Here is a 19,669-nt window from a genome sequence, read left to right as displayed (position 1 = left end):
AAACCATTTCCCCTCATTTTCCCATCAACTTAAAACATTTTAATCACAATTTTTTTGCTGCTAAAAAGGAATGAGTGCTTCATTTCAGTTTGCTGCTATCCTTGAAGTCTCGTGATAGCAGCACTGCTCTTCGTGCCAGTGGACTTTCATAAAATTAGCAGCTGGTAATCCTTCTTAAGCTTTGCCATTTACATGTGCCAGTTGCTGCACTCTGGAGCACACCAGGCTTCCACTGCAGTGAAAAGCTCTCATAAAATATTCCATCAATTTTCTGAGGAAGTTATTCAACTTGGTTCCATCCATTGCAAGGTTTGTAGAGGCCGGATTATGTAAAAAGCACATGCTGAATAGACACCATGCAGAAAAAAAATGTTTTATTGAGAATAGTAAATATATTTTAAAAAACTTCAAACAACAAAAAAAACCAACAAACAAAACCATGCAGTAAGAAAAAATATTTACATAAGGTCATGTTACTAAGTAGTGAACAGATTTGTGTTGTCTTTTGGAATTCAGAAATCAGCTTTGACTCTTTCCATTATTTCTCATAACAAATTTCTGTCTCTGTGAAGTTTTTCAAAGAGGGAGAGCTGTAATTGATCAGTCTTCTTCATAGCAACATGAAATGCCTGCAGAACTCTTTTACTTCAGGGCTATTAGTCTAGTATGGAGAAATCCCTTCTCACAGTCCAACACACATATGCTGGCAAACAAAACTTAGCAGTTGGATCAGGAAAGCTGTGCAGATACCAGATTACCATATGGGGGAAATGAGAAGATGAACTGCTAGCATGGGAGAAATTCTGCTAATGCTCATCTTAATTCTGTGAGCTTACTTGGCAAGAGTATAAGCATATCCAGAAGAACCTCCAGGCAAATCCCCACTTGTGGACAAGTAAGGAATTCTACCAGCTGAACAAACTGTAGGTGAGTGAAGCACAGCCTGTCTGAGGCATGTGCACATGAGCAGCCATGGAACTGAGAAGGGATTTTCTCACCTGATGCCCTTGCTGAATCTCTGCTAAAGTTGCCCCTTTCCTTGGATTTGCCATTTATGCTGTCTTGGAAACAGAAAAGAAGCTGTAAAGTGCAACACCAGCTTTGTCCTTTGCTGTTGTTTCTGTCTTTTTATCCATCTGGTTCTCAGAAACAACCTAATTCTCTCACATTCCTGGAAGTGAACAGATCCATCTGCTTGATAAGAGGGTGAGTCAGCATGAGAGCTCAGTATCTGTATGAAGGACCCTTAGAAACAGATATGAAAAAAAAAAAGATCATGTTTGCAAATTATATTACATTTCATTGTTATAACAGAGAAAAAAGTCTTTATTTCTTTCAAACATTCATCAAATACATTTTTATGCTGATAATTTTGGTTTTATCTTAGTACCTCTGAAATGAATTCTGCCACTACAGATATCATTTGATGTATATGACATTTTTCTTCAAAACTCATATGGATGTACCTTGGAGATACCAATTTTTATCAGTTTAAGCATTTTAAAAGTTTCATTGAATCTCAGAAAATACATCTGCTCTTCCTTCACTTGGGATGTAGTTTGAAGTCATCAGCAAATACTAGTTCTCCTCCCTTAGAGACAAAAACATCAATGTTAAAATCTGACAGGGAGAGCCATCAAGAAAAGGGACATAACTTTCACAATCACTAAAGTTCATTAGTTCTAGAAGATCCTAAGTCAGCTTGAAGAGAATTTCACTGGATAAAGATACAGAGAGAGCTTTGATGCTCTTTCTGGCAGGTGAGTACCACCTGTGATTTTATAGCAGCAGATATCTCAGCTGTATCCACTTTACTTCACAGTGGAGAGAAATTACATTACTCTTGTCTGAGAACAAACAGACCTCAAATATGCAGTTCTGTGTAAACCATGCAGTTGGTCATTTTGTATCTTTAGTATCTGGCTGGATTTCCTTCTTAGCTCTTTACCTGCTTATTTCCACTATTTATGTTCGGCTGTGCTCTGTCCACATCTGACAAAATAAGTTAAATTTGGCTAGTGAATGCAGAGATAGATGCCTAACAGTGAATTTTCTATTGAATGGTATGTCAGCATGACTGGTTCATGTAGGGGTCTCTATGTAAATCTGAGTTTCCAAAATGTGTCCATGACTCCTCCTCCCACCATGCAGTCACTTAGCTGAATTAATCTACTCTAGTTCAGCTTTCAAGCACTCTTGATAGAAAGCCATGTATTTATCTGTGAGTGGGATATCTCCTAATTGCTCAGTTCCATGCAACTTTCTAAATAGATTTTTAGTCATCCCTTTAAGAAACAGAAGGCTAAAGTAGAGATTTATGGGTCTGATCCAATGCAGGGAAACTGCCAGGTTCATTGAGATCTGTTGTCAAACAATTAGTCTTTAAATAATTTACCTCAAGGCAGAAAAAGCCACTTCCAGAAACAGCAATATGTTTCTGGAAGGCATTGGCTCGGTGCATGATGGCTGCTGCAACTTTCCACTCCTCTCCTCTTGACATGTGCCCCCCACACATTTCTTTGAAGCACTGAATAAAACAGCACAGAAATTGCCAAGAATAACATGGTTGGAATAGATTGGTCAAACCAGGAGAAAGCACTAGGAAACAGCAAAGTGTCTAAATCATTTTCCCTTTATCCCCATTAGACAGGTGACACTGTTCATATGCTCTAACTAGATACAGTAAAACTCATTTGGTTATTTTTATGGCAGGAAGGGTCTATTTAATGCCAATTTAATGCCATTTAGGGTGGTATTTACTATTCTACTCAACCTGACAGTGGTATAATGTCATTCCAAAGCAACAGTACTTACAGACTGGACAGTTAAAGAGATAGCAGACCAGTTTGAATTGCTGGTTCTACACACAATCTCTGGGGCAAACATTGCCCATTTATTACCAACAAGATTAAAACACTCTCTTTGTGTTGTATCCCATGGAAGACAAAACTGCAATGTTTACAGAAGAAGATCCAGGAGTCTGTCTCCATAGGAAGAGCTGTACACCACAGTGTTAAGCTTTGGATATCAAACTGTGACCATAAGAAACATTCCTAGGAACAAATTAGTCCTTCTAGCTACAAACTTACACAAATGAATCACAGCTACATTTGTTGTACTTTCAAACATTTACTTTTTCAGACACAGCATGTTTCTTTTTCATGTTTTCAAATGCACTGCCTGGTCCTTTGTATGCTGCTGTCATGGTGTGATTTGCTCCAGGTTTGTGCCTCAAGCCGCATCTCTCTGTCCATGTGTGCATGGCCTTACTACAGATTTCAAAGCTACACATTTCTTCTTTTTCTTTCTCAAATATGAATATCATCACCATGTAATGCCAAGGTTTAATTTTCACTCATTCAAAGAGTTTTCTATTCATGATTACTTTTTTACGCCAGGTTTGCTGGCGTATTTTTTTTTTTCCTGGAGCCAAATAGATAAAAATTGCAATCACTGTATGTATATATTTGTATATGGGTGTGCATGTGTGTATATGTACAGATATCCATATATTTGTGAGCCAGAAGGCAGTGGAAGATTAGAGATTATGCTTCATGACTATGGGACTGGTACTTTCATAATTAGTAATTCTTGGGACACATTCTTATATGGGCAAGAAGGCAAAAGAAGCCTTGTGCTAATGTCTTGGTAATGGAATGCTCACAGGTGAAAAAACAAGAACTTTTCAAATGAAAGCACTGGAATTTCGTTGGGTTTTTTGGTTTGGGGCTTTTTTTGGGGTGTTTTTTTTTTTTTTTTCCTACATTTGTTTCCAAGAGCTTGAAAAATCTGGGAAAACACATTCCACCCACAAATTCCTGTGATATTTGACTTTTGCAGCCAGGACTCTGTTCCAGTCCAGTCTAATGTAGTCACTGTTTTGCCTGATAAGTCCTGTACAACTCATGTGCCTGGTACACTAATGGGGAAACTGTCCAAACTGGGAATAGATGACTGCCAATCAAATGCAGATAATTAATATTATAGAGAATGAAGCAAAGATTAACAAAGAAGTCTGCAGTTGGATCTTGTCCTAGTGTTTATTAATGACAAAGGCTTTGCTGCACCTTGGACATTTTATTTTATTTAGTTTTTTTCCCACAACAATCCCATTCTCCAGGTTGTTGTTACTGCCTTCTAAGGTGGACTTACACAATAACTTCATACAGATTAGAGCTGTGTAATCCTCTGTCTTCCTGATTTATTTGGACAGATCCTTCAAAATTTATATCATCAGTATAGATTTTCATGTTGTGGTTTAGGATGACTTCTTTTCTACCAGTGTTTCTTCTTTAAATGTGTGATATGACACCAGAAAACTTTATGTGTTCTGAGATAAAGAGAATAAAACATGTGCATTACTTATGTATTTATTGTCATTATTTTTTATTTTATTTTGACCTTTGACACTTTCTTGCTTCCAGACATGGGCTCATGTTCAGTTCAAGAAAATGCTGACAGTCAGAAAGGATACTTAGGCATGTGTTTAACATTAGCACATCTTTAATTCCTTTGGGCATTCAAAATTCAAAGTATGTTTAAATATCTTCTTGCTTGGGACATTAAATCTCTCCTTTCATTTTGATTTCTGCAGCCAACCTTTGCCTGTACCCAAGGCATCCTTTGTGCTCATTTCCATACTACTCTTCAAATATTAGCATTTCTAGATTTACCCTGAGAGACATAAGCATATGAGGATATGTTTATGAGAAATGTATATGTGCATATGAGAAAACAAGCAGGACCATTTTTGTTTAGGTTTCAATGAATAGCGTATATGATAATACATTATTTTTTTTTAATCTGCTGATTTATTTTTTTATGAGATGGAAAAGATTTTTAACCTCATCCAAAAAATACTTTTCTTATGGTATTAGAAGAAAAATGACCCTGTGCAATTTGATAATTTTTTGTAAGATCACAGTAGTTACAGAAAGTTCAGTTTTGAATACTCAAAGGTTAGGATACATCCTGGAGTTACTGATAAAAGCCTCAGGAAAACCTTTGTTCAGATTATTTAACCAGAAAAATCTATTTTTAAATATAAATGCATAGTTTAAAAGCACCATGACTGAAATCTCCTTCTAAGACAGACAGATGCCTTGAGTGAAATTCGCTTGACCCCTGAAAGATCTAAACTGTAGATGTCTAAAAATAGTAGGTGAAATAAATTAATTTCTATAGTCTGTTGAGACAGATTTTAAATATAACAAATGTTAATAATGTCAACAAAAACTGCCTTTCAAAAGGAGATGTAATCCAGCCTGGGGATACTCAGGCTCTAAGAAGTACTACAGACACAAAAAAATGACTTTCTGTGCCATTGTTTTTTTGCATTTATGATTTTTTGCATAATGGTGTTTTCCTATTCTATTCACTCAGATATTACATCAGTTTTGGTGTTGTGTTTACATGGCTTCCACCTGGTCTATCTGCAGTAATCATATGGCTCCCTCTTTATTCAGTAGGACTGAGGCAGATCTGAACTCTGGGGGTACATGCCTCTCTCTGCTACACGTTGAGGATACCACAGTGTTTAACCCACAAGATACTCAACCTCTGCCCTTAGTGTCAAATAATATAGACTTAAGTAAATAATTAACTGCTATTAAGTATATCACAGGAAGTAAACCTGATTTTTTAGCAGTTTTGGTGATGTTTAAGTTTTCCCTTTCCCTGTCCTGAGTGTGAATTTGACCTTCTCCATCTTTTTCTTTAGGATCCCATATATTACACCAAACATTGTGTGATCATAATCTCTTGCCTGACAGCTGCTCTGGTGTGATTTATAAATGTTTCTCTGGTATACCTGGGTTTCTGGTGAATCTCAGATTGTGCACACTGCGAAACTAATGGCAGCAGTTTCGCTTCCTCTCACTCTCTGCTGGATGCCAGCCCAGGAGCAAACAGCAACCCGTGCCAAGTTTCAGGAACATGTTCCTGAGTTCAGAAATCTCTCATACACCTGTCCACTGTTATTACAATTCACAAAATGCATTTTTTCTTTCAGCTGTCCTCCACCATGCTGGCATGTGTTGCTCTGCATAGCAGACCTCTGTTAGATTTTTCAGTTGTGCAGTAGAAAACACAATAGGAAAATATTTATTTCACTTTTGTATGTCCTTATGGTTCTCTCTGCTCACTAAAAAACTAGGCATTTTGCAATTATCATTGATTTCCCGCTGTTCTCAGGGAGAGAAAAGGAGTGGATAATTCAGAATCATCTATTGAAAGTATCTTTGGGTTGACTGTGCTTGTCTGTAGTGTATTGCTTATTTTGAAGAAAAAAAGGAAAGTGGGTTTTGATCCCATACATATTTTCAGTGGTCATGAAGGCAATTTTTTTTGTATTCAATCCAAGACAAACTTACACAATTCAGTAGAAGAATGGGACCAGGGAAATATTAACTCACTCTATAGAGGTCAAGTCCTTCAGATTTTAAACAAGAACATCTAATGTAGGAGTCTGTATTTTGCCACTGACTATACAATGGAACTAAGTTTCTGTTTGTGGCCCTTAGGTGCTTAAAAATAGATATCTGCTCCCCACTAAATGATGCACTTGACCTCCTTGCAGTAACAACAGATCTCCTGCAGTCTACCCCCCAGCTCTTAACCTGCTGCTCCACCTGCACTTATACTCCACTAAAATTCCATGGGAGGTGTTTGAAGGGAGATAATTCCTACAGTGAATTCTGGTTCACATAAAACCATCACTGAAAACCAAGGAAGCATCTAGTCTATCTTGGAATTTTTATTGAAATGCTGAAGCAAAATTATTTCAAGGTTTATGGATTAAAATTGCTACTAGCTCATTATTATTTTATTTGGATTTCTTTTCTTACCTGCTATTATGTTGCTCTACCTATGCATCTTATCCCATAAGTTTATTTTAGCAGAGTTTAGAAAGTCAATCTTTCTGCCCAGAACAGATAGGGGACACTAAAAGGAAGTGCAATTTAGGAGAAGAAGGTCAATTCAACAAGAATTGTTATTATCCTTCCAGATATTATTTCAAACCTTTGGAATTATTCACATATGGAGAAAGCACAGAGGTGAATTCTGCAAAGCAAGCATTACATTATGTACCAGATAACAAGATTAACCTGGGATTTAGGCTTTGGCTTTCTACCAGGCACAAAACCTTAAAATCCTATGAAAGATGGCAAAGAAAGCCTGTCCTGCCTGCACATCACAGGAATGAGGGGAGCAGGCTAACATGCTGGGTCTTTCCCCCAAAGAAGCATTTCCTCAGCACTGTACAGCTGACTGGAGTCATAGCTTTTCCTGGTGAGAGGAGAGCATAAAACACTTCATCTGTGAGGTGAGTGTGCTCTTTGTACAGCACAGAGAATGACACTTCCCTTGGGAATGCTCCCATCACTGCAGGCAGTGGGGGCTCTGTGAGGACAGAGGTTCCAGTGATGCAGACACCATCCCAAGTGGACAACGCCCAGGGCACAGGCTGAGCAGGAGGGCAAAGGCTGAGCAAAGGCCCCATCCCATTCTCCACATCCACAGCATGCCCCAGGCACAGCATCCCACAAGATGACATCCATATTGTAGAAAGTGGAGTAATACTTTTGTGAGCAAAGAATATGGTGGAATATTTAATTCCTCCATGGAGGGGTGATACTCAATATATTTTTCACCACTGTGGAAACATGGTGTTTCTTTATTTTTTTTTTTGTCTACCTTAATCTCCCTTCATCTTCTAGACACCAAATTTTGTGTCTGCCACTTGGAAATTCATGCTAAGAGAAGTAAGAGCAAGTGACTTCAAATTGAGAGGTGTAAGGTTAAGTCTTATTTGTACTTTATTAGTTTTTGCTTTATTAAATGAAAAACAGTCACACTCAAAACAATTTAGAAGGGTGTTTTCTCCATAGTTTACATAAGCATGGATGCCTTTGGCTTCTTGAAATCCAGGCTTCTTTAATGTGGATATCTGGAAAAAGACCCACTCTTACATCTTCCTAAAACAGAATTTTTGTTGCCTGTCATTCAATGTCATATATTCTTTATTACATTAACATATTAAAACTAAATAGTCTTTTCTGCTTGTGTTAAGTGTTTCAGACACATGAAACTCCTTCTTCCTAACTGCTTCATGAGGGTGATGATGCTATATTTTTTTTTTTAATAACATCAACATAGGTTAAAATATAGCTGCTAGTGACAAACATTTAATGACATTAGTGTTTTGTATTTCTATGCATAATGTAAGTGGGCTGTACAATTTACCACTAGTTTACTACTGGTGAGACATTTCCAGGAAGAAAAATAACAAAGATCCTCTAGTCACTTAAACCCTAATTAAGAAAACATGTGAAGAAATTCTGTTGGATCCCTGGTTGCAGAAAGATTTTTAGTAAAGTGAAGGAGGATAGCTGCCCTAATACAGTTTGAAATAGTCATAAATTTCTTTATTCTTACTTCTATGTCCTCTGAGGCTGATATAGGAAAGGAGAGGAGGACTGGTGGTATCTGAGCAATGCTATCCAAAGGTATTACACCTGCAAAAGGAATGTGTTTTGAGTATGTGTGCTGTTGCTTTTTGAGAACTACATTCAGTTCTTGTATGTAGAATAAAATATAGTGCTTCCAAATGCTAAGCCAAAAAAAATTATGGGATTTTTTTGAGGAAAAATAATCTGAGATTTTAGGTCCTTTTTAGATAGCATATTGAATGAAAAAGAAAAAGAAATTAAAAACCCACTGTAGGAAATCAGACAATTTTATTTGGTGGAAAAAAAAATCTCTGTTTTAAATATTTTATCCAAAAGTTTAATGGAAGTTAATCAAACAGAGAGAAAAAGAAGGGAAATGGAGAAAACAAACCCTTGCTGAAATCAAACACATTTTGGTTTTCATCAAAGAAAAAAATCAATTCAGATTTGTTTTTCTTTCTTTTCTTGTTTTGGTGAGAAAACCAGAAGAATTCAACTGCTATCATTGAGATCAAACCAGAACAACATTTTGGTCTGATGTCCATCGTGGCCAGTGTCAGCAGCTGCTGATCACTGTTAGTGCACAGCAGTTATTCCACAGCTCTGTGGTGCACCCAGGGTTTCTGTCGTGCAGCACTTGCCTGCCCATGCAGCAGAGAGCTGGGATGGGCTCCCAGCTGCCTCAGCAGCAGGATGGGCAGTGTGGAGTTTAGGAGAAGAGACAATTCTGAGCAGCAGGTTACCATTAGCACGGTGTTTTTGCAGATTTTTCAGATTTCTCAGCTGCAGGTAGGGTTTGTCTTCCCCTCTTGCCCCAGACCTGCAGCACCTCTAGGAAGAGCACAGGATCTGTGCCAGGGGAGGACAGAGCAGCTGCCCCATTGCACTGCCTCTCTCTCCTGACATCTGTCTGCATTCAACCTGGATCCTGTCCACTTTTCCTGAAATAGTTAAGCTGGCTGTGGAAACAAGTGATCATCTGTGGCCAAACTTTGGGCCATATCTACCTGAGACAATCTGACTTCTACTCTATGTACCCCCACACCACCAACATGCATTGCCCTGATTCAATACCCAAGAAAGTCTTATCCTTCAATTCACAAAGCATCAAACTAGGGAGTAGTGATTTTCCTGCACTTCAAATATGAGCTAATACAATATCTGTAGCTTTTTAAAGCAGTGATTTGTATTGCGGGTCCTGCTAAAAACAGCCAAATGTTATCCCTTTTACATCCCTTTCCCATATTCTTTACATGTAATATATATTTAATATTTATGATGAAGAAGTTTAGATCTTGAGAAAGAAAGAAAGAATAAAAAAAAAAATGTAGTGGAGCTCAGTGTTAAACATCTGACATAATCCTGCAAAGTACCTCAATCCTGGTCCATGAGATTTCTATCATTTCAGTTCTGGTACCCCTTTGAAGTGAGACTGATAACTGCATCAAATTCCATGGCACTTCCTTGAGTTTTGTAAATATGTACCAGGGTAAGATGGCCAAATTCATACCCAGTGGTGACTGAGAACAAGATGAAAACAGACAGATATTTAAGTGTGGTAGCATTGTGCACTAATCCTCCCCAGCTCTTAGCTGCCCCTACAAATAACTGCTATTTGATACAATAAAGATTCAAAGATCTCAATAAGCAGCATTACAAATGGACACTCTGGAAGAAAGGCTACTGGATTTAAATAGATAAAATGTCCCATTACAAATTGCAATACACATCTACTGCATTAATTTCTGTCAATCAAATCATCCTAAAGAAAACAGTCAATAACAAATAAGATTCCATAGTCAATGGGCCACAGTCATTTCTGTTGTTGATCCACTGAGGGTAATAGAGTTGGAGGGGGAATAAATAAGACATAATAGGGAAACAGTATGTCACCTGGAAAATAAATGGAGGAAATAGAGGGAAAACGTTAATCTAGCACATCCAGGGTTTCAATTTCTCCTCTGCTATCTGCACTATCTAATGAGCAGCTGCATGAAGTTATCACTGGTTTTCAGGAAAACAGAATCTTATTTCAGGGCAGCCCACAGGTCTGAGCATTACTCCAGCTCTAAAAGTCTCTCTTCCAGCTCATTAATTTCCCTTGATCTTACTGTCCATTCCTGACTTAATAGATTCCTCTTTCCTTCTGTAAAAGGAATGGTGACCCAGGGAAACATTTCACTTTAATGCACCCTGTGGCTTAGTTTTTTCAGCCATTTCCTGGTCTCCCAAGGAAAATATTTCCCATAGACCTTTTACTCATACTACAATAACATATTTCCTTATGAGCTCTGAATCACCATCCTTTAAGTATACATTTTCTGATCTCTTTGTTCTGTTTTCCCATAGACTGATGAAGAGACTGTAACTCCCAAGATTGCCTTCTTCTATTGTTAGTAAAGTTTTTCTACTCACCTGTAATTTGGTGGGTTTCCTTATATTTTATTTTCTGACACCATACCCTACCCAACCTGTCTTGTATGCTCTGACATTGTTTTGAAAATAATAAAAGAATTAATAGCTCTTTTGTGTAACTATATATACACATTTACAATTCAGAGTTTATATCTCTAGATAGTCCACAGTTTGGTGTCTGTTCTATTATTCTCTATTTCTGTATATACTTATGTATCTTCAAATATGCAGGCATGTCCAAGTAAAATAGGGATAAGTACAAGATATTCTCAAAAAATTGTACTAAGATCTTCTGACTTGGAGATTACAGAAGAAGAATATATAAAGTATCACATTTGACTAGACTCTTACAGAGATCTCTTACAAACTTTAATAAAAAATGGAAAGCAAGAGACTTAGCTAAAATATTTGATTAAATTATCAAAGAAATTTCAGCTGTGGAAGTATTCTACAAAAAGAGGTCCAGCCTCTGGATGTAAAATTCCAGAAATTACTTTTGATTTCAGAGGTATTCAGTTCTAACAGAATGTTTCTAAACCCTGAGAGTAAAGGGAGATGTGACAGACGTACTGCAAATCTGACACTGTGAAGGCTCCTCACCCCAGATAACTGCAGAGGCGTAGAATTCAGCATCTCCAGCTCAGCTGCTCCTCTGGGGTTGCAAGCAATTGAGAGGAATATGCTTTTCTCTTTTAGGGAGCAATCCATCTGACCTGGCGTAACTGCATACCTCATGGGGAGATCAATTTAGCCTTAATTCTTATTGACTATATTTTCTAGATCTCTGTTGGCTTAAAGAAATCCGTGTTGACCAGCTCAAATTTAATGAAATGAATCCCAACACTGAATTATTATCTCAGCCTCTCTTATATGTAGAAGAACTATTTTGTAGGAAAAACTGGAATTAAAGGTAACATAGCCTGCCAAGGGAGTGCAGGAAAAAAAATCTGATGATTCATTAGGTGGTTTGCTCATCTGAATCAGCCTTGACTACATGGTCAGGGAATGTGATGAGGATAACATTGTTTTCAGTTTAATTTTCATCATAGATGCTGAGCACATCTTTAAAAAATAAAAAAATGGGACAACATTCATGTAGAAGCAGTGATTTTAACAGCAATGCTCTGGTGAAGCTCTCTCAGAGATTAGATTTCAAATAACAAAGTCAATTTTCTCCCCTTTATGTTTGATGGATATAACATGGCATCTGTCTCCTGTCCTAAACTGTGATAGTGTTTTTTCACTGTGCAAAAGTCCAACAAGCTTTCAGAAGGGAAAAGCTTTGTGAGTTCTTAGTTTCTAAACTTTCTTTATCTAATTTGGAATTTCAGGAAATTTGATCTCTGATGCTGAAATCTGTTATTCTCATTTGGCATGAAAAAAAAATAAGATCTGGTAAACAGCTGTCCCCATCCTTTCATACCCACCCTAATGAAAATTTGGGTCTGCAATCTGAGGGGCAATATTTTTTTTCTTACAAAGCAGTTTAGTACATTTAAATATTACATACCTGATCTCGAGGGACTCCAGTTTAAAACCAAGATGAATTTTACAATCAAGCCCTGTGAGAAAGTTGAGAGAGTTGGGCTTGTCTGAATTATATCTGTATTCAATGGACACACAAGCTTTCCCGGCTTCAAAATAAGTCACATTACATTATGAACATTTACGTTATAGAGACAACAACTGGCAGATGCTCCTTCAACCAACAGTTATAAATCAATCCTTCATTGGATTTTCCTGCTGAAGCTAATTCTGTTGAGGAGCCTTGCCAAGCTGTACTCTGTGAAACAGTAGCCAAGGCAGCTCAGGAGCCAAGGCAGCACAACATCCATTTCTACATTATTTGTCTTTTTTACTCCAATACTGATTCTGTTTTTTCCCCAGGACTTTTCTTTAGCAGAAGAAAAAGGGGAGGTAAGGGTTTTGAGAAGCTGTATTTCTGAGATGTCTGGCTGCAATTTGGCTTTGCTGCACAGTCCACACCCACTCATTCTGATGTTTTACAGAGGAGCTGCACAGGACCAGTTTCACTGTGGCCATAGGACTCTGTGTGGTACCAGTGAGGATGCACTGCCCCACTAGGCTTGTGAAACTGGACCTGGGGTATATTTCTTTACTTGGATAGTGTGCCTGGGGATCATACAGTCCTTGGTGATTAAAGACCTGCTTATTTCCCAGCTATAAAAAATAAGTAGAAAAAGAAAGCAAAAGAAAATTAAGAAAATTAAAAAAAAAAAAAGAAAAAAAAAAAAGGAAAATAAATTGATGTTTCTGTATGCATAAATGCTGTGCTCTCCTATTGTCAGGCCACATTATAATTAGAGGGTCCAATTAACAATTGTTACTCTTTCCAGGTTCATTTCTGATCAGCTACACTAATATAACAATAAGCCACTGGCTTGCTTGAACAGAAATAAAGACACAGAATTAACATCCTTTTCTGCTGAAATCAAAGAGGTTTTATACTTTAGCCTGACAAATGCATACAGCATCCTGTCCAGAAATATCCCTTTAACAATAAGTACAAAGTTTGATTTTGCTCACTTAATTAATTCTTTAAGTAATTAACTAAGTGTTTCTTGAACACATCGTTTAATAAAATGGAACATAATTCTTAGTGGAAACAGTTATTTTCTTCAAAATCACACCACTACTGATTATCACATTTCCCTGGTTATGTTGCAGTTACAACAGAGGATTGCATATCATTACCCACTATTTCAGTAAGCAACCCAGACATACGATATTACCTAAACCAAATAGTGTTGGGTTTCTCTTTTTCCTTTGTTTGAACCAACAACCAGGATTGTGTCAACCCTGTAGATAGTAGGATGCTCTCTATGTAGTAGTGGCCTTACAGTGCAGTTCACAAGCATTACTGATGTGGATTTTACTTATTCTCATTTCCACACATCTAAGATGTCCCCACTCTGTCAGACCCAGCAGTGATCAGTAATTTATTACTCAGCATCTGAGCTGTGTGATCAAAGCTTGTGGATACAAAGGGAAACCTCCCACTGATGAGGTCCCCCGTAATGGTCTCCCAGCAAGTGTTCCATTTCCTTCTTCTCCCTCCTGGCAGCTGCCTGCCAGAGGATTAGCAGCACTTCATAGGAAGCAGCTAGGTTAGGGGGAGGCTCCTGATACTGTCATCGGGTACCTGGACCTCAGCTGATGGTGGGAACAGACCCTGAGGATGGCTTGGAGACCTGTCACACACAGAGATGCTTGCATGTCCCCAGTGCTTGGCCTTCCTGCTCCAGTATGGCACTGGGACACCTTCAGTCACCAATACTCATGCACTGCCCTCACGTCCCTCACTGGCACAGTGTTTCTGAAGTATCTGACAGCAACAGCTATTAACTCTTACCTACAATCTTAGCATAAAAAACATCAGCTAGAACAGTCTGTAACCAAACACCTTTAGGACAGGTTTTAGGGAGTTTACCCGCGTGCAATTTGCTCATTATCAGTCCTGTCCTGCAGGCTCTGAGCTCTGGCTCCATTCTGTGGAGAGTCACAGCCATCACAGGGACATCCAGGGAAGAGGGGCAGCGACAAAAACTGCTGTACAGCTGTGGTCTTGCCTCCAGTGATACCAGGGTGACCTGAATTTCTGATCCTTCCTTTGAATGCTTTTCTGCTAATCTTTGAGAAAAAGGGCACAACTCTCATTGTGCCCTTATCAACGCTTCTGGGAAAGTAAACTTTACCATCCTCAGAGAAAGCCAGCCTACAGGTGTGGAATAATGTATGAAGCCACTTCAGCTTCTGTATTCCAGGTGAGATCTTCTCGTTCTTTGAAAACATCAAAAAATCCCACTACCTGACCAGCATGAACACATGGACTTTTAGCACTGATGTGTCACCTCTGAAGCATTGCTTCTGTGCCACAGGGCAAAAATATGGAATCCAGTGTGTATATAATTTCTTTTTAATGGAATTAGTATGTTTACGATTTCCTCTAAACAGTTAAGGCAGAGGAAACCCCATTTGATCTGGTTGTGCAAAGAAAACTAACTTGGTTTTTAAAAGGCTGCTTCTTCCAAGATAGGAGTGGGAAGAGCTCATTGTTTAATAAAGATATTTTTGCATCCAGTGTTACGTTTTTACTTCCCGAGAGGTGCTCACGCAGGCAGATCCAGATAGCCTGTGGTCTGAGTCACAGGTGCAATTTTTAGGGAGAGTGAGATTTGGTCGTCCTCCTCCACACCTGATGCTTTCCAGTAAGAGCTGAAACAACCCCACAGGCACTGCTTTTCACGTAACCCAAATGGAAAGGAGCGTGTTACACGGGAGAAGGTCACAGTTTATTTTGGGCCTGCTGTGTCACTGGGGCTTGGCCCGAGGCTCACCCTGGAACCGCGGCCTTGGCAGCAAGGCAGGCTCAGGCCTCGCTCAAGCACCTGCAGTCAACATTTCACAGCCAGAGAAACGACACTGGCTAATCCCCACCCTTCTCTCAGCCACACTTTCAGTCAGTTAATTAACTTCATTTTCCTTTGATTTGTTTGCAGACAACAGAGAACTATTTAAACAAAGACTTCTTCCAAGAAGGGTTATTGATGTTAAAAGAGAAAGGAAATTGCTTAGCATTTTCTGCAAAGAACTTCAAAAAGAAACGGTTGAAGGAAACCACTGAACTAATTGTATTCTTTCAAAGCCAACACTAACATCTTTCAACTTTCGTATCATTTTAGGAGCACTAATTACTAGCTGTGAGCCACATTTTTTTTTTTTTTAAGATATAAGCAACAACGTCCAGCTCTTTGTGGAGCTCTCCCAGCACACAGTGTCCTCCAGCCCCAGAGGAGACACATGGTACAGGTTCACCAGCCCCAAGCAGGAGCTGGTGGTCACCCACAGCTGGGTCTGTCTTACTGGGCAAGTAGACACTGTGCTGTCCAAATGCCATGCAGGGTGTGAGAAATCCCAGCTGGCATTAAGGTAAGTGAATTTTGTTTTGGTTGTCCAAGTCTGTGTTATCTCTTTGGCCCTAATAACATTAAATAGCATTAGTTGCAAGGCTTTTTTCTTTTTCTTTTTTTTTTTATTTTTGATGACTGATTTTAGCTCTGGTGAGAACATTCATAAGCACATCACAACAGCCAAGATATACTGCTAGTTCACATGTAATGTTAATAGTAGAGTGAACTTCGGTGTCTCAGGTCATCCTTCATTAGTTTATGATTAGCTACAAATAAAGCAGACTCTTTGGAGGTGGAGGGGTTTGAAGTTAGACACCATATTTTGATCTCATAACTTAAAATACTTGTAGCATTTTCAAAGTTTTCTTAATCTGCCTGCTGCTGACATACCTTGTTTAAGTAAATAAAAACACCAGGCTTATCTTTGAAGCTGATTACTCTCAAATACCAATCAAAGCTTTTCCTTTCATGTTTTCAGAACCAGCTCACCAAGGACAACATATTCTTTCACCTTCTGACTGAGGTTTATTTACTTATTCAATGGTCTGTTCACTGCAATTGCTCACAGACAGCTTATGTAATGCAGAATTTAGTAATGTTGTACTTTAGTTTATCTCAGTTTCACTTGAATTAGGCAGATGCCTAATAAATAAAATGGGCAGTGACAGAAATATAGTATAATGAGAAAGAATATTTTCAAGTGCTTATTCAGTGAAAAAAGAGGCTACAGGCAGAAACTAATGCCCAGAAAGCTTCACCTGAACATGAAGAAGAACTTCTTTACTGTGCAGATGACCATGTGCCGGAACAGATTGTCCAGAGAGACTGTGGAGTCTCCCTCACTGGAGATATTCCAGAGCCCTCTGGATGCAATCCTGTGCCATGTGTTCTAGGAGATCCTGCCTGAGCAGGGATTTGAGAAAGAAAGACGTTAAATTAGCAACAATGGAAATAAATTTAACTTCTAACCAGAGTGAGATTCCCCTAAAAACACAAAACAGTGAACACTGTATACTTCTCAGAAGTATTTTAAGGTAATTAAAAATGTCTTCCACATAATACAAGTCTCTCTCAATATCTTGACAAGCTACTTCATGAATATAGGCTTAGTTCAAAGATACAAATCAAATAATAAAACGTATTTTGGAAGGACAGTTTTATGTTTATGAAATAAATTTCTATCCATTTCATGTATGTAGCTTATTTCTCTTCATCAGATTGCTTTCTAACTTTAATAGAATTGAATTTTCCTGTCTTGTTCAGCCAAGTAAATGCTGCTGATTTCAGAGGAGTGCTCTGACATGGTCAGTTAACACTAGAGATTGAAGTCAAACAATGGCTTTCCTTCATTTTGGGTGAAAAAGGAACCTAAAGAACTGCCTTAACACAAGCTCTGCTCATACTGTAGAGAATAGCATTTTCCTAAGAGATTTTGGGTTGTACTTTCGCTGTTTTTCTACATTATTGAATGTAAACTGAATAACCACTGCTTGTTGTTGAGGGAGATTTTAGTATAAAATGTCATGCATGCATTGTAAAGTGAAAGCATTTTTGAGGAGATTTTTTTCCTTCTGTAATAGTTATATTGTTTATAACTTGTATTTGACTGGAACAGTTTAAAACCACAAAAAGCCATACTAGTGCTCAGCCCCTGAATACCTTTCAAAGAATCTGTTATGTTTATATAAATGTATATATTATTTTGTGCATATAAATGTCTACATGTAAATATATATTATTGCTTCTACATAAATAGCATTTCTTACATTAGTGGCAGTTTGTGTTAAAAATCAGCTAGACAGGGATATTTCTCAGAAGTGTTTCTTGAACTAACCTGCAAAAGCTTTAATTCTAGGTGAAAGGTCCTAAATAACTAAAGGTAACTACAAAATGCAATAGCTCTCATATCTCTTCAATTCCATTACAGAGTAAGTATCTGAGATTCTTGAAACATTATAATCAGTACAGTGCAGCTTTTAACATAAGTTAATTTGCCTTACCTGAGGCAATTTATAGCTAAAATACAGAAGTAGTGAATGATAAATATGTCAAGTCTTGGATAGCTCGCTTCATCCATCCCTCTGGTCATCCTGAGATACTTTTAGAACTTTTCCTTAAGAGCTTACTGTAATAGATGATACCAAAGTGCCATGGGCACCATTAGAGCTTTGCTTACATTACATACTCTTCCTGATATCTAAAATGGGTCCTCCCTAAATTCAAGTTCATGTATTTCCTACTGGTTTTGTCTTGCAAAGTGAGAATAAATTCTTCCACTCTTCTGTTGCAGAATGTTACAAGCTCTGTGGTTAGACCCTAAAACCCAACTATGATGGTGCAGTGCCCTGCTCCATCTCCCCTTGGGCCAGGCTGTGATCTCAGAAAAGTTCTTTATGTCTTGGCCTTTATGAACAACACCTGGGCTCAGGTCCTCTAGGTCTTACCAGAATCACTGTCTGCTGTCAGGAACTAGTGCTGTCTGTTGAGCACAGCCTTGGAAACTTGTCTTTCTTGCCTGAATGGTAACTCAAGTGGAATAACAATTTGTTACTGAATTTTCAAAGCAAGTTGCCCACCTGAGTTGCAGTCAGGATGGAAAACTATTATGTCTAAGCCAACTCTTGTGTAGCCCTATAAAGAGCCTTCCTGAGATATTTTGAACTCTCCTGGACTGCTGAGGGGCTGAAACCAGCAACCTTCCTCTGAGTGGGTCCTCCCAGAAGAAGAAAACTCTCAAGTTTGCTATACCTGTACTACCCCCACTGAACAATAGCAGTGCAGCCTGGGCTGATTCCCTCACTCCTCATGGCAAAGTCCTTCACCCTCTGAGAAGATGCAAAGGCTCACACAAGCACTTCACTGAGCTTGAGGGGAATTTTTCACAGGTAAGTATTTTATGCAGATTTTATGCACATTTCTGTATTCATGCCAGTGTGTCTAGGTTACAGCAAATGTGCTATGAACTTTGTTCTCCTAGATTCTTAAATACTTTAGATTTGTGAGTTAGGCCCGTAAGTGGGTTATTGTTGTACTGTCATTGTAGGATTAGGGACAGCAGTAGAACAATGACACACTCTCTATTCTCAGAAGGCAAAGAGAGCCAATCTTTATTTTTTCACTATTCTTTTATAGACATTTCCAAGAAAGAAACACTATTGGACACTCAGAACAACACCCCTTGACCATTTCTTCCAAGTAAATAACAAGTTAGAAAAACACCACCTGCTAATGGTTTTCCACCTTAACTGTTTTCCACCTTAACTGTTTTCACCTTTCAAGGACTGTTTTTGATTCTTCCTCACAATTTCTCAGGCCAGTGTGAGAAAGTTAGGTGCCTCGATTTCTCATAAAGTCTACTGCTGCCTGATTTTTCTCTAATCAGGTTTTCAGCATCCTTATTGTGCTATAGTAAATCCTATAGAATCTTTTGTTAAACTCTTTGCCTTAAGCTATCCAATAAGTGCTGTTAAACATTTAGGCCTAAACTGTTGGTGAAGTCCAGGGCTCAATCTGGCAAGGTGTCTACTCTAAACCTTGCACCTAAATGAGAGTATCTCCCTTATTCCTTTTTGTCCTTATCTTTTCCTACCCTACCCTTGCCCTTAACCTTTCCCTTTACCTCACCCTTACCTTTACCTTTAATGTTATCCTTACCCTGCCCCACTCCCTGTAGATAGTTTTTGTGTTGATTTTGGTTTTAGGTTGATTGATTTTAGATTTTAGTTTGGTTTTTCTGCATGTGCTTTAACCATCAAATAAAAAGTAGAGTGAACCTTGCCAATTAGCCTTGTCACGCTTTCACTTTTATATGAAACATGTTTTTCCAAAACCTTTGCCAGTGACTCCTTAAACAAACTAGAACACTAATTCACG

The 19,669-nt window shown here is 38.3% G+C and overlaps 1 long non-coding RNA gene across 2 annotated transcripts in view; it reads right to left on the bottom strand.

Moving 5' to 3' along the window:
* Positions 1 to 276: 276 nt before the first annotated feature.
* The window catches only part of LOC134559964 (uncharacterized), a 32,882-nt gene continuing 13,489 nt past the window's right edge, over positions 277 to 19,669 (bottom strand). The window contains exon 3 of one of the 2 annotated variants that reach the window (XR_010082654.1): positions 277 to 1,245. This is a non-coding gene — a long non-coding RNA (uncharacterized LOC134559964). Of the gene's footprint in view, positions 1,246 to 14,397; positions 16,700 to 19,669 lie in introns of those variants that run through there. The other variant, XR_010082652.1, reaches the window with a different exon arrangement.

Source organism: Prinia subflava, chromosome 1 (genome assembly GCF_021018805.1).
Source record: "Prinia subflava isolate CZ2003 ecotype Zambia chromosome 1, Cam_Psub_1.2, whole genome shotgun sequence".
NCBI classification, from domain to species: domain Eukaryota; kingdom Metazoa; phylum Chordata; class Aves; order Passeriformes; family Cisticolidae; genus Prinia; species Prinia subflava.
This window is presented reverse-complemented; position numbering and strand designations above follow the sequence as displayed.